Genomic DNA, 13,484 nt, shown 5'->3' with positions numbered 1-13,484 from the left:
AGATAGCGATCAGTTTTGGAGGACAGGGTAAGTAAAACTAAGGGGTGCCCATTATGTGGGTCTTTCCTCATCAAGGGACAGGTGCCGCAGGAGACCTATTGGGCCCTCGTCTGTCTGCCTATAATGACATTTTGCCTGTGTGGATGTTTTGTTTATGAAGGAGACATCGAGGAGCGATTCCCCTCAGTCCTGGTATGATTTGAGAGGAGAGTACTGGGAAATGTAGTTCTCTTCACTGCTGTGTTAAGTAGTATTGTTCTTTGTCTCAAGCTGTACCATCTGCAACTCAAATACGGTCAAGTAGCAATTGTCTCCCTCTCTTAAGATAGTAAAAGCAACTGAGCAGAACATACTGAGCTATGACGAACCTGCAGCTTTTATACTACACTATGGTTTTGATCCATAAGTTATTCTTATGATGGAATCAGTGGTATGAAGTGGAGTTTGGTGAACCAGAGATTTTGTTCAACTTCTGCATCCTGATTCAATTGATTCCATCTTTCTACCGGGATACGTGGAAAATTGGCAATGTTACAGGTCTCGGCAGTCACTTCTTCTCATTTTATAGCTCGAAACAAATTATAAAGACCCAACAGGTTATATTCTTAAGAAAGTGTGATAACCATCGCAAAATTAACTTAATGCAACTTTTAACATTGCAGTCTTTTGTGGGAAAATTGCGCCGTGTTAACTAAGTATTCACAGCATTGCAGTACCATGCAATAGTCTCCAGATAACGCGTCAAATGACCGCGTTAAAATCAACGCAACGCTGCAAAAATGTGAAACACAAACGCAAAAAAACTTGTGATGAGGCCAATCGCTCTACAAAAAGCAGCGAAAACCAGTGGCAGGCCTGCAAATTCCACGTGTTTGGCAGGAAAATGTACTTTAAAAGCAAAAAAACAATACACCTAAAACAATCCAAAGTGCGCAGCAAAATGTATGCACTCTGACCGAGTGCAGAGGCCAACGCAAACCCCACAAGCCCCACAGACCACCAGCAAGGAACAACGGGGTCGGGGAAGGCCAAGGAGAAGAGGGAGAGGAAGACGGGGTGCAGTCTGCAGGCAAACCAGATCAGCGTCACGGAGGTGATAGAACACTACTGTGAATGCAGTCGCAGTGTCAAGGAGGTCAATGGAGGGGGCCAAGAGGCTCTGGCATGATGTGAAAATCTAAACCAGGCACAAAGACGCTGTCAACAGGAAGGCAGCAACAGCAACTGCAACAGGAGATGGGAGTGGTGCGCCAAAGGAGGAGCTAGAGGAAACAGAGGCCTCAGTCAGCAGTGTGGAGACGTGCAAGGAGTCGGGATTCCGGGCACAGCTCGGGAGGACCTGACAGAACATCAACAGGGTGAGTAACGACCAGGGACTGGGGGGATGGAGGGAGATGTGTACAATGGCACACATGCACAACAATGTGTAGCACAATGAACACACGCAAGGACCCTGGATCATGTCCCTGATCCCCTGGCACACTTCAGCACACACACATAGCAAGAACAGCACATCCACATTGACGACAATGTGGTACAATGTGCAACCCTGAGACCGCAGAACAGTGGACACAACTAGCTCCACACATGCATAAAAACAGACCAACTACATCTGACAGAGCTGGAAACTGTGAGATGGAAATGTACGTGTACAACTTCACATCCATCCTGTAGTCCAAATGTCCACTGTCCCGCATCTAAATCCAGCAACTCCAAAACAGTCACAATGTACATTGTCATACAGTCTGCATGTAAACTAGAACATTGCGCCAACATACATGCCAACACAATGTCAACATGCATCTCCCCTTCACCTTGCATAGGGACGCACAACTCCTCCAGCAGAGCAGACTACTCATCAGTGATGCCGGAGAGGACCACCACACCTTCGACACCAACGCCCTACAACAGCCCATAGATATCCCACGCATCCCACAACAAGGACACGGACAACCAATCCACATAGAGGAAAACACAGCCCCTGCAACAGACCTCACAGCAGGAAGCACCCGCAAGCACAGCTGGCTTCCAACACTTCACTGACCCACACATGGCATCCCAATGCTAGGTGTCACAATGCTAAAAGTACGTGGCCAAACAGGTGCAGGTGGGGTCCAAACCCATGGAAGACGAACTAGATCACATACGTGGGTGTCTAATACCCTTCAAGAACCACCAACACAACACAAAGGAGACCCACACTGCCACGGAGACACATGCAGATGCACATTTCCAATACAGAACCACACCCAGAGGCACACAATTATCAGTGACACACCCATGTTGGCTCTGTATATGACAGCCCAGTTCACTCCTCTTACATATTGAGTGGGTGACGACAAAGCTACATGTCCAAACTCTAACCCGTTGCCTGCAGTGACATGTCTGCATCCACTGTACACATCACAATGTAATGTTGTAGGGCCCAGGGCCCTCATGCATACAACATGACCACAGGGACCCACGCAGATAGTATATGGAACTGGCTAAGGGCAGGTGCACCCAGCCCCTTTATTGGCAGGGCCACACGTACAGCGATGCCTGTGCTGGATGTGTGTGTGGGTGAGTGTAAGCCAGCCTGCATGGATTGGTTGGTGTTGGCAACAACTTGAACAGTGAACACCATTGAAATGGAAACTGAAAACACCAGCATAATGGAGACAACTGCTGAGCAACATGGAGGGAGCAAGAGCAAGGACAGAGGTCACCCAACATGCAAACAGAAGTGTCTGTGAGTTGCAGTGTACTGAGGTTGGGGTACTAGAGCTGAGCGCGCTCATGTGAAGAAAATGTCTAGGATTGTGTCCCTTCAGGATATTCCTGATGCAGATGCAGTGGAGTGTGTTACATTTGCATCATCTTCCACATTAACGTCCCAGGTCTCCCACACTGCCTGAGGTGACATTGCTGGCAACCTCTCCACAGCAAAACTCAATCAGTATTGGTCCATGGGTTGTGGTGCACTGAGTCAGTGGCACCTGGAGTGCTGCGCAGGGTATCAGGCAGATGATGCCATCCACGACAGGTGTGAGCAACTCTGTTAGTCTTCCAGTACCACTGTTTCAACTCTGACAGATGGCGGTTGGAAGTGGTCCTGGTGATAGTGGCATGTGCCTCCTATGGTGATGCGATGTCTGGGCTAGTCAGGACTCGATTGGATGTGTGAGCCCTGGTGGACCGCAGTTGAGGCCGGAGGCAGCGGACAGCGCAGGGCCACAGACACATGGTGTTGACGACCCCAAGGCCATCGTCTCAGAGGCCATCCAGTATTCAATCAGACAGGGTCCCTGACTTGAGCTGCACAGAGTTAGTGGCCCCGGATGCACAGTGGCCGGCACAAGCACAACGCGGCAGGACGGTGACTTGCGGTCCAATGAGGTAGGGCCACGCAGACTGAGCGGATCCTCGACAATGTCCAAGGGAAACTGTGGGTGAGGGTCACAGGGGACAGTGGAAGGTGTCCTCCAGGGCATGTTGCAGAGGGCAGTAGCTGTCCAGAAGCAGCAAATGGAGGAGTGGAATGCTACATCCTCGTTTCCACCACCAGTTTGATATCAGCTACATGAGGATGCAAATCACCCCCTGTCCATAGACTCACATGCCCCCAAAGTTCAGCGATAGAGTGTCCCTGAATGTTGGGGAACAGACTTAGTGGCACCGGGGCTGAGAGGGGATGCAGTCTGCGATGATGCCGGTACCATGATATGAGCTCCGCCATTGCAAAATCAAGACTCAGTACCAACTGTGTGGCCTACTCGACCGCAGTGTAGGCCCGAAGCAGCGGTCGGCAGTGGCCCACAGCCATGTGTCGTTGGCTCGCGATGCACAGTTAGTAACACCAGGGCAGTTATCTTTAGTGTTCTATCACCTCCGTAACGATGATCGTTTTTTCCTTATGACTGCAAGGCGTCATCCTCTTACACCTCTCTTTGCTTGCAATGATATGTACTCTGCCTTTGAAAAATCGATGCTCAGTTCCAATTGTGTGACCTACTCGAGCGCGTCATAGGCCGAGGGCAGTAGTCCGCGTGGGCCCACAGACACGTGTGGTTGTAATGCTATGCACAGACTTGGTGTCACCTCATCGAATGGAGTATAGTGACATAAACTCAGCCATAATTAATGTTCTCTGCCATGGTGTAATCAAGACTCAGTCATGGTGGGGTGAGAGGCGCTGCCCTGGCAGAGATGTTGGGCATTCCAGAAGAGGACCCCGCCCAGAGTTACGTGCCTTTTATTCACACCCTTACCCAGCCCACTCTGCTCACCCTTACGGGGGGGGTGTAACAAGCTACATTTCCGCATTCTTCCCCACTGGGAGGGGTGACATAGTCGCGGCCACTGTCCACTACACTCCAAACACCAGTGTGTGTATCGACATGGATATGTGTGTGGTCTGAATACTGCAGTCTGTCCAGCACTTCCACCCCACACTTGGCATTGTGTACATTTTCATTCATCGGGCACTTGCCTCCTTTGCACATGCCTGGTCCCCACCTCTTCCCACATTCTGTTATTGTGTGGCTGAGGTGCCATGCCATTGATGGCTAATGTACATGGCTAGCCCATGTTACAGTAAGTTGTGCTGTTGTGTCTGGTGAGTGTTACTGTTGTTTGGCATGTTGTATGTGAGCTTGTGATGTGTGCTTTCCCAGTGTTTTGAGTTGCATGGTTGTGGAGATGAGGTGTGTGGTGTGTTCATTTGATATTTGCCAGCAAGCAGTGCTTGGTCTCCAGCTGTTCCTGCGCAGTGTGGGGGGAGTATAGATAGTGGGGTACCACGCTGATGGTGTCATCCATGACCCTTGTGAGGGAATTGGATTGGGCTGGCTGTGTGACTCCTCCGACTCAGGCAGATGTTGGTTGGAGGGTGCCAGAGGCCAACACGTGCAGCACGGCCAGCTACTTTGTCTGAGGTGGGATGTTGGTTGTCCGTTGTGTTGATACCATCAGCCTGTGGATAATGGTGGTCAGTATGTGGAGGATGGTGGTCCCTTTGAGCCTGTAGTGGGCAATTACATTTTCTGGTGTTGGGTCTGTGAGGTTGGTGCGTTTTCTGAGGGTCACTGTCTTTGTCTGCGCTGCCTCAGTGTTGGTCCGGGCGGGTCCTGGGGGTGGTGGCGGAGGGTGTTGTTGCCCTCTTGGGGCTTCACGCTGCATGTTCGTTGGCTCCATGGCATCTGTTGTTCTTCAGGTGTGGTTCTGGGCTGGACTCCCTTTTGTGGTGCAGGCTGTCGTCCGACTTTACACCAGGTCAGAGCAGGTGTTAATTTCCTGCTGCTAATGCGCCGTATCGCATTTTTTGGGTTCTTATCGCCTATCTGACTTGTCATTGAAAATGTTGCGGAGTGGAGTTGTCACGCCTTTTGGCATGGTAATGCCTACTCTGCATCTCATTAGTGATAGTTGTGGGGCTGCTATCGCAAGTAAACCGGTGATATGGGCTGTTAACTCCAGCTTGAGAATGGGGCGATAAATTTATCGTCACTTTGGCTGCAATAAAGTACTGTTAACTCAGTGATAAGTCCTTGAGAATATGCCCTAATGTTTTTAATATGGGTACATTTGGTGATACTACCAAAAAGTTGTTCATGTGCAGTAGCTCAATCTGAATTTTGCAATTCTCATTGAGGGTGGTATGATATATAGATGTCTCGAACCATGAATAGACAGTGGGTTTCAAATTACTTCATTGTTAAGTTTTGTTAGACCTTACAACCTTATGGTGGTCTTTCCCCAACTTTTTGCCTGCCTCCCTTCATTTGTCTGTACACGTTTTTGATGGTTTTAGGACTATAAGCACTTTACCACTGCTAACTAGTGCCAAAGTGCATGTGCTCTCTCTCTTAAACATGTCATGATTGACTTACACTATTTAATTCACATTTAAATCCCTTGTAAAGTGTTAACCATATACCCAGGGCCTGTAAATTAAATACTACTAGTGGGCGTGCAGCATGGTTTGAGCCTCACACAAGTATCCTTTCATACCTGTCTCAGGACTGCCATTGCAGGGCCTGTGGTTGCAGTTTACTGCCACTTCGACTTGGAATTTTAAACTACTTGCCAAGCCTTAAACTCCCCTTTTATTGCATATAAGTCATCCCTAAGGAAGCCTCTTGGTAACCCAATGGGTAGAGTGCTATGTAAGTAAAAAGGGGTAGGAAATGTACTTTTATGTTTTACATGTCCTGGTAGTGACAAACAGCCTATTTTGTTTTGCACTTCTGTGAGGCCTACTCCTCTTATAGGCTAGCATGGGAAATCCTTCATACTCTTTTAAGGTGTCATTTATGATCAAAGAGGAGTAGCTGTTTCATACTTCATATGTTTGAATTGTTTTGATAAATCCTTTTTTCTGGTGAAGTTGGATTTACCATTACTGTGTTAAAAATGCCACTTTTAGAAAGTGGACATTTTTCTGCTCTCACCTTTTTGTGCCTTATCCTGTCTCCAAAACCTGTATGGGCCGGGTGACAGTTACACTTTGTGCATTCCCTCTAGACAGCCACAAACATAGGAAGATGAGGCGCATCTGCATTATAAGCAATCATCTGCATTCATTTGCATTCTGATGGGTCTTCCTGGGCATGGATAAATGGGAGAGGCTGACACTTACACTTCAATAGGCAGTGTCATGTTCACACACAAAGCACTGATTTACCCCCCAGGGACAGTCACGGTCCATGCAGGTAAGAGTGGTGGGGCCTGGTGGGGGAGGGGGGTTTTGATTTGATTTCAACATACGACCATGAGGGAAAATTGATCATTTATTTAATTTTCCCTCATGGTTGTAGGTCAAAATCCCCCCCCCCCCACTGGTGCCCACCGCTCTTACCTGCAAGTACCAAAGTACCGCGGCTGCCCAGGGATAGCCTGGCAGACAGGACTGGGCTGAAGGGGGTTGTGTGCCACCTTCACTTCAAAGGCGTTTTTGGGAATAAGTACTTGGTCCCTAACCCACACAAATGAGACACTTCTGAAACTACACCTGACCCTCTGTCAGAAAAAGTGCTGTGCTGCTCAAAGGACTCAATAGGACTGCTGATCTGGAAGGTCACACTTTTCTATTTGTTGCCCTGATGCCTGCTGGTCTCTGACTCTGCTGAAGGAGAGCTGGACAGCTGGACTCTTCCTTCTTCTAAGTGATCTCCAAGGGATTGTTTACTTGCACCCTGTTATCAAAGGGATATCAAAGTCTCTACCCCTGCTCCTGATCCAGGTTCACTGGAAGTGGCCCAGATACTTGCAACACAGATTTTGATGCATATCCTGTTTGCATGTAGCAGAACCGGTGCATCAACACAGTTGCAGGAGTAAACCCGGCTCATCGCTTCAGAACCAGTGCTTTGCCTCCAGAGATTGATGCATCAGACAGTGTATGGCTGTCGCTGCACCTTTGTGAGATTAACGCATCCCCTCGACTGTGTGGCAGTAACTGACACACCCCTTGACACCTCTCAATTCCGCACCCATCTTTGGAACTGACCCATCGTTCTCACTGCGTGGAGAAGATTGAGGCATCACACAGCTTGCGACCATGAAAGCTACTTCGGTCAGTGGGACCTGCATGGGTGTAGTAGCCGGCCTGCGTTCCATCATGATTGACTTTGCCCCTGTCCATGACAACCCAAAGTAACCTTTTGAGTGCTACTTGATTCTAAGCGCTTAACTGCATTTATTTGTTCAAAATGTAATATCTCAACTTCTACACATTGGATTTTTATTGATTTGGTCTTACTTTACTCATATAAATATTCTCCAGTATTCTAAACTGTTGTGTAATCTTTTAGTTTTTACTATGTTACTGTATGAGTTATTGTACAAATAATTTACACATTGCCTTCTAAGTTGAGCCTGCCTGCTCTATGCCAAGCTACCAGAGGGTGAACACAGGATAATTTAGGTTGTGTTGTGACTTACCCTGACTAGGATTGGTTTCCATGCTTGGACAGGGCGCATACCTCTGCCAACTATAGACCCAATCTCTAACAAGTTCATTGTTGGATGTGTTCAGACAATAAATCCAATGTTGTTCAAAAAGTAACAGTTTGAAATCGATATCTACATCAGCGGTGAACAATTTCTTTTCTTTTTTTTTTATAAATCTTTTTTATTAAGAAAACATAAAACAACATTACAACAAAGAAAACAAACCAAAAATTAGCAATCTTCGGGAATAGCACATCATCTAAGACAAACATATAGGACTAAAAATGAAAATAAAATTACAAGAATGACAATATGAGCACATAATGACAATAATCTTTAAGGTGACTCCCTGTCCACATTATACGTGGTATCATCAGCAAAAGGGGTACATAGAAATTCTCTGTCCTCGTTTGAAGGGCCCCACACCTTTGTCCATACACATGGGCAGCCTCTACTTTCATATATCACCCTTTCAGCCAGCGTTGGACAATTTTCAATAATAAATCATTCAAAATCATTCTTGGAGTGTCTTTTTCCCAAAAAGTTTCTCATGAGGTTTGTTGCTATTTTGTGGCACATAAAGGTAATTTTGTGTTCACTGAGCCTTATTTTAACTTTTCTTGTAGTCATGCCTACCTACCAGAATTTGCATCACATCTGAGCATGCAGGTCATGTTTTGCATCGGTGTGATTCTTAATGATCCAGGGTGTCCTGAGTCCTACATCGAGTTTCTTAGTTTTACTTTCCAGATGGAAAACACTACAGTGCCAACATGGGAAGTGTCCTGTCACCAGTCTTAGATTCCAGAGGACACTACTTGGTTTCTCCAAACTATTCATTTTTGCATGTCTATTCTAATGACTTCCACTTTTTAAATAAAAACGTAGATTTTGCATACTTTAAGGACCAGAGGTATGGACTGGGTATTTCTTTAATATTTTCTTCACTTGGCTTGAGTGGATCCCATATGTGGTAATGCAAGTTTCTGTACCAGCTCTTGGATTTGTATTCTATAGTTGCTCTTGAGGTTTATTTTTGGCCCTCTTCTCTGCTTTCTTGACAGTTTCTCAGCTTGTCCATTAAAGTCAGACCTCAAATTACAATTCTTTCTGAGTGGAAGGTACTGTTCATTATCCCTGAGGGACTTGGAGTGAAACCTACCATATCTGAGAAAATTGTTTTTATCAGTAGGTTTATAATATACCTTGCATTTTAACGTTCCTTCATATGCTTTTATCTGCAGATATAGATATGCTATTTTGTTTCTACTGAATGAGACTGAGAATTTAAAAAGCGGGTTGAAGCTGTCTATCCAACTGGAGAATTCTTCTACCTTTTTAACAGAGCCCTTTCAGATGACACATTTGTTATCTATATACCTTTATCATACATTTGTATATATCTGGAAACGGTTAGAATTGTTATTCATGTGCTCTATCATAAAGACAGGCCAGGCTTTTATTTTCAAACATGAAATGATTCTGTGTTAGCGCCATGGGTGAGAAATCAAGGAAAAAGTCAGTTGGTGTCATGGACTCCCAGGGAGTATTCTTAAGCAGTCTTTCAATCACCCCTAGTGTTTTATTTGTGGAATTTTTGTGTATAACCCTTCAATGTCCTTTTTGCACAATATTGCAAGAAGGGATCAATTTTTTCCCTATAAAGATATTCCAAATATCTTTACTATCCTTGCTATAAGAAGGAATCTTGAGGAGAAGAGGTCTCTAAAACACATCTCCAAATTTTGATGAAGCATTGAATACTGAGCCTATGCCCAGAGTGATAGATCTCCCAGGTGGTGGAATTTTGCCTTTATGCACTTTAGGTAAAATATAGAAATTAGAGGTCAGTGACTGCTACTCATAATGGAATTCTGCATCTTGCTTAGCAATTCAATAGTTGTTTCATTCTGCCTTCATTATGTACCCAATACCCTCTATAACATTTATACATATATTTGACAGGTTTATTGTAATGCTGTTGTCCTAGAACAATTTCAGACATACTTCTCTGTACACCTGTGCATCACTACTACTGCTTCTCCTTTGTCAGCAGGATCTTCCTGCTCCTCCTTGGTCAGGTTGTGAAATGTATGTGTAGGTTTTTCTTTATCTGAAACACACAAAATATGTTAGGAGGCTGCTTGCAATTAGTCTAACCACTGGCAATAGATCAGGCTGGCACTCCAACCCATTGTTCTTTTGCTCACCATGCCACCTCAGTTTGGAACCAGCCATATGCAAATCAGTCTTCACCCTGTTCCTAATGGCAACAGCCCAGCCTGAACTGCCAAGCCAGGGCATCCCGAAACCTGAACACAAGCAACCCAGGAGTGGTTTTGCCCTATTTGCGGGCTCATCAGCTGGGTATTGCTTGATTCCAGGGGCACAGTGAGCACGGGACCAATGTATGGGCATGCCTGTCGCACTTAGGGCATCAGCTACAACAATAGGTGATGGATGGAATACATGAATTAATCTCACCCACTGGCAATCGCTCAGCCACATCCCAATCTATTGTTTTTTTCACCCACCATACCACCTTATTTTGGACCCAGCCATATGCTAATCAGTATTGACCCTGCTCCTCATGGGAACAGTCCTGCCCGAACTGCCAAGGAAGGTCTTTCCTGAACCGGAACAAAAGAAACCCAGGACTGGTTACACCCTTGTTATGGCCCCTTCAGCCGGGTATAGCTTGGTTCCAGTGAGCTAGTTACCTATTGTTTGCTATGCATTCAAAGCAACAGCAGGAACATGTGAGAGCAAGCAAGAAGCATCCCATAAAACATCTAATATCAAGAATAGTTGGTGAATAAAACGACTATGACTCTGCAAAGCTATGAGGAAAGGTGTTAGACCAAATACAAAGTGTTCCTGCACAAACAAGTATAGCAGCTGTAAGGGGACATGTTAAATAATAACTAATCAAAGCATTAACATAAAACATAGTCTTGCTATGCACTCTATAATATCTTCTCTCTGGCATCAGTCTAGGCATAATAATATAATGTGGTAGTCCTTTGGATATACAGACTGGATTGACACACTCAATTTCAGCTTGCAGTGCTCTTCAGATTCATTAAACTGAAATCTGCACATAAACTGTTTGCATACCATCACGCTTGTCGTTTCCAGTTCCGGGTTCACAATAGCAGGGTGTGATGCTGAGGTGCAATGCTGAGTAGCTTAGGAGGCCTAGGAGGCAGGCAGCTGAGGAGTAGAGAGGCGACTGTAGAGGCTGCAGTGGAGTGTGGTGGTGGTGGCGGGGTTGCCGATTGCTGAGGAAAAGAGCAGGTACTGTAGTACTCTAGCACTTTGGTGGGGCGATAGAGGCGGCGTAATTGTAGAGCCCTCGCTTAGCTCTCCCCACGTATCTTTCTCGCTGTACTATCTGCCCCTGCTACAGCGGCTCCAGGACAACCAGCATTATTACCCCACCTGCATAAGCACTTGCATGCCTACATGGGTTTTTAGCTGCCTACTTTGCACTCCGCAGTAGGGGATGAGCGCAGCTGCCGCAGGTGGCTGCAGCAAAGTGTGTGTCCCGCTCCCCTGCAGAAACGGGCCTGGCTAGAGCTAGGTGCAGCTTGCGGGTGGAGTTTGGTGTGCCCCACTCGATCCCTGCAGCCCTGAAGTAATACAACCTGAGTTATATTTACAGTTTCATCAAATATTAGCCATCAGCATTAATCAGCCACCACTTTACTAGTCATCAAAGGGGATTTAAAGTGTCTATAGAAAGCATTTGCTTCAATTGGACAGCAGTCTCTCTACCAATTAAAAAATAGGCACTATCTCTATTGGACTCTTTTCTATAGAATTAACAAACAGCAAAGGCTATCTGGTTTATTACAGCCCAGAGAACATTGGAGGGTACATACACAGCTCCTGTGGATCATGAAGGTCATAACTGCAGCAATATTGGCAAGCGTACCCAAAACGCAAATTGTAAAATGTGTGGCATGTTCGTGCCCCTCCGGTTGGTAGTCTGGTAGTCTATACTTGAGAAACTGGTGTTCAGTAGGTGGTGAGGTGGCGCTTACTGGTGCTGCTTTTACCATCTACTTTGTTACACAAATCCCCAGGTAGGGGTCTACAGACTCAGACTTGTGAAAGAGACACTGGAATACAAATAAGGCGCACATACGAAAAGAAAAAATGGACAGTGGCTAGGCTTTTCCTGCGCACAAGATAACTCAAGTATCCCCTTGAATTAAATGCAAACAACCATTACAGTGTGCTTCCAAGGACAGGGACAGCCACTCATATCCCCAGATATGGACCAGAAACCCAGTCCTATAGAGAAAATTGCAAAAAGTCCAGTCAATCTTCTTTTTTCACGGCGATTTTATTCTTGTAGTTCGATAAAATCTTCTGTTAATCACAAATGACTTTCTTCAGATCATCTATAGCCAACACGTGTTTCGTCAGTTGTGATACCTCCGCATCTCTGACTTCTTCAGGGCTATTCAAATATCCGTCCACAATATTAATTACCACGTACACCGTACTGCATGATAAAAATTCTCAGCATAGCAAATCGTATTCATCGTCCGATTTCATGCAGTCCTCATTCAGGACAAGTAGTTAACAGAGTGTGTGATCTGTTACCCGAATTGCAGAGAGTACTCTTCATCCGAGAGAACCGGCGTTGTAATCAAAACAAATTCTTACTTTTATCTTGAAGTACGGTCTACGTGGTAATTAGTATTGTGGACGGATATTTGAATAGCCCTAAAGAATCAGAGATGCGGAGGCATCACAACTGACGAAACACATGTTGGCTATAGATGATCTGAAGAAAGTGATTTGTGATTAACAGAAGATTTTATCGAACTACAAGAATAAAATCACCATGAAAAAAGATTGACTGGACTTCTTTGTATTATTTGCGGAGTTGTGCTCAGGACATTTTGCAAATGCAAAAACAACAGTTGATGGACAGAATGCAGAACAATGTCATACATTCACCCCAGTACAGAGATCTGGGCCTAAATCCATCGTTTTTTTGCACTCCACACCACCCCAGTTCAGACATGGCCATATGCAAATCAGCCTTGACCCTGTGCCTCATGGGAACAGTCCAGCCCGAACTGCAAGCCATGTCTTTCTGCAAGGCACACATAAGCACTAGTTTAATTTTGAAATGGGGAGGTGGAAATTCTCCCAGCCTATTAAGAAAACAGTAGTGCGCTGAACCGGAGAAGTTGCCTCAAAATGAAAGTGAGGCTCAGCGTGAGTCTTGCAAAGATATGGAGAGACAGGTGACATGCTCTACAAAAGGATCAATCAGGAATCTATTTCGAGCTACCAGCGTGCCATTAGATTTGTCTTCAGATGATGGTGCTCTGGTCCAGGTTTGGACTGGCCCAGGTCCCTCATCATCTTTGGTGCTCAACTTTTACAGCAGCAGTTACAATTTACTTTTGGTAGTGGACATTAACAATCAGCATTCACAATCATGTCCGAAGTGGACAGAGAAAGTATCAACAGGGGTAAACCAAGTCTCCATCTAGTGGGGCAGAGCACCTCGAACTCTGCCATTGCCC

The sequence above is a fragment of the Lissotriton vulgaris genome, chromosome 3_1 (genome assembly GCF_964263255.1).
Source record: "Lissotriton vulgaris chromosome 3_1, aLisVul1.2, whole genome shotgun sequence".
In the NCBI taxonomy this organism is placed as follows: Eukaryota; Metazoa; Chordata; class Amphibia; order Caudata; family Salamandridae; genus Lissotriton; species Lissotriton vulgaris.
The sequence above is the reverse complement of the archived record's forward strand: the minus strand, read 5'-3'. Positions refer to the sequence as shown.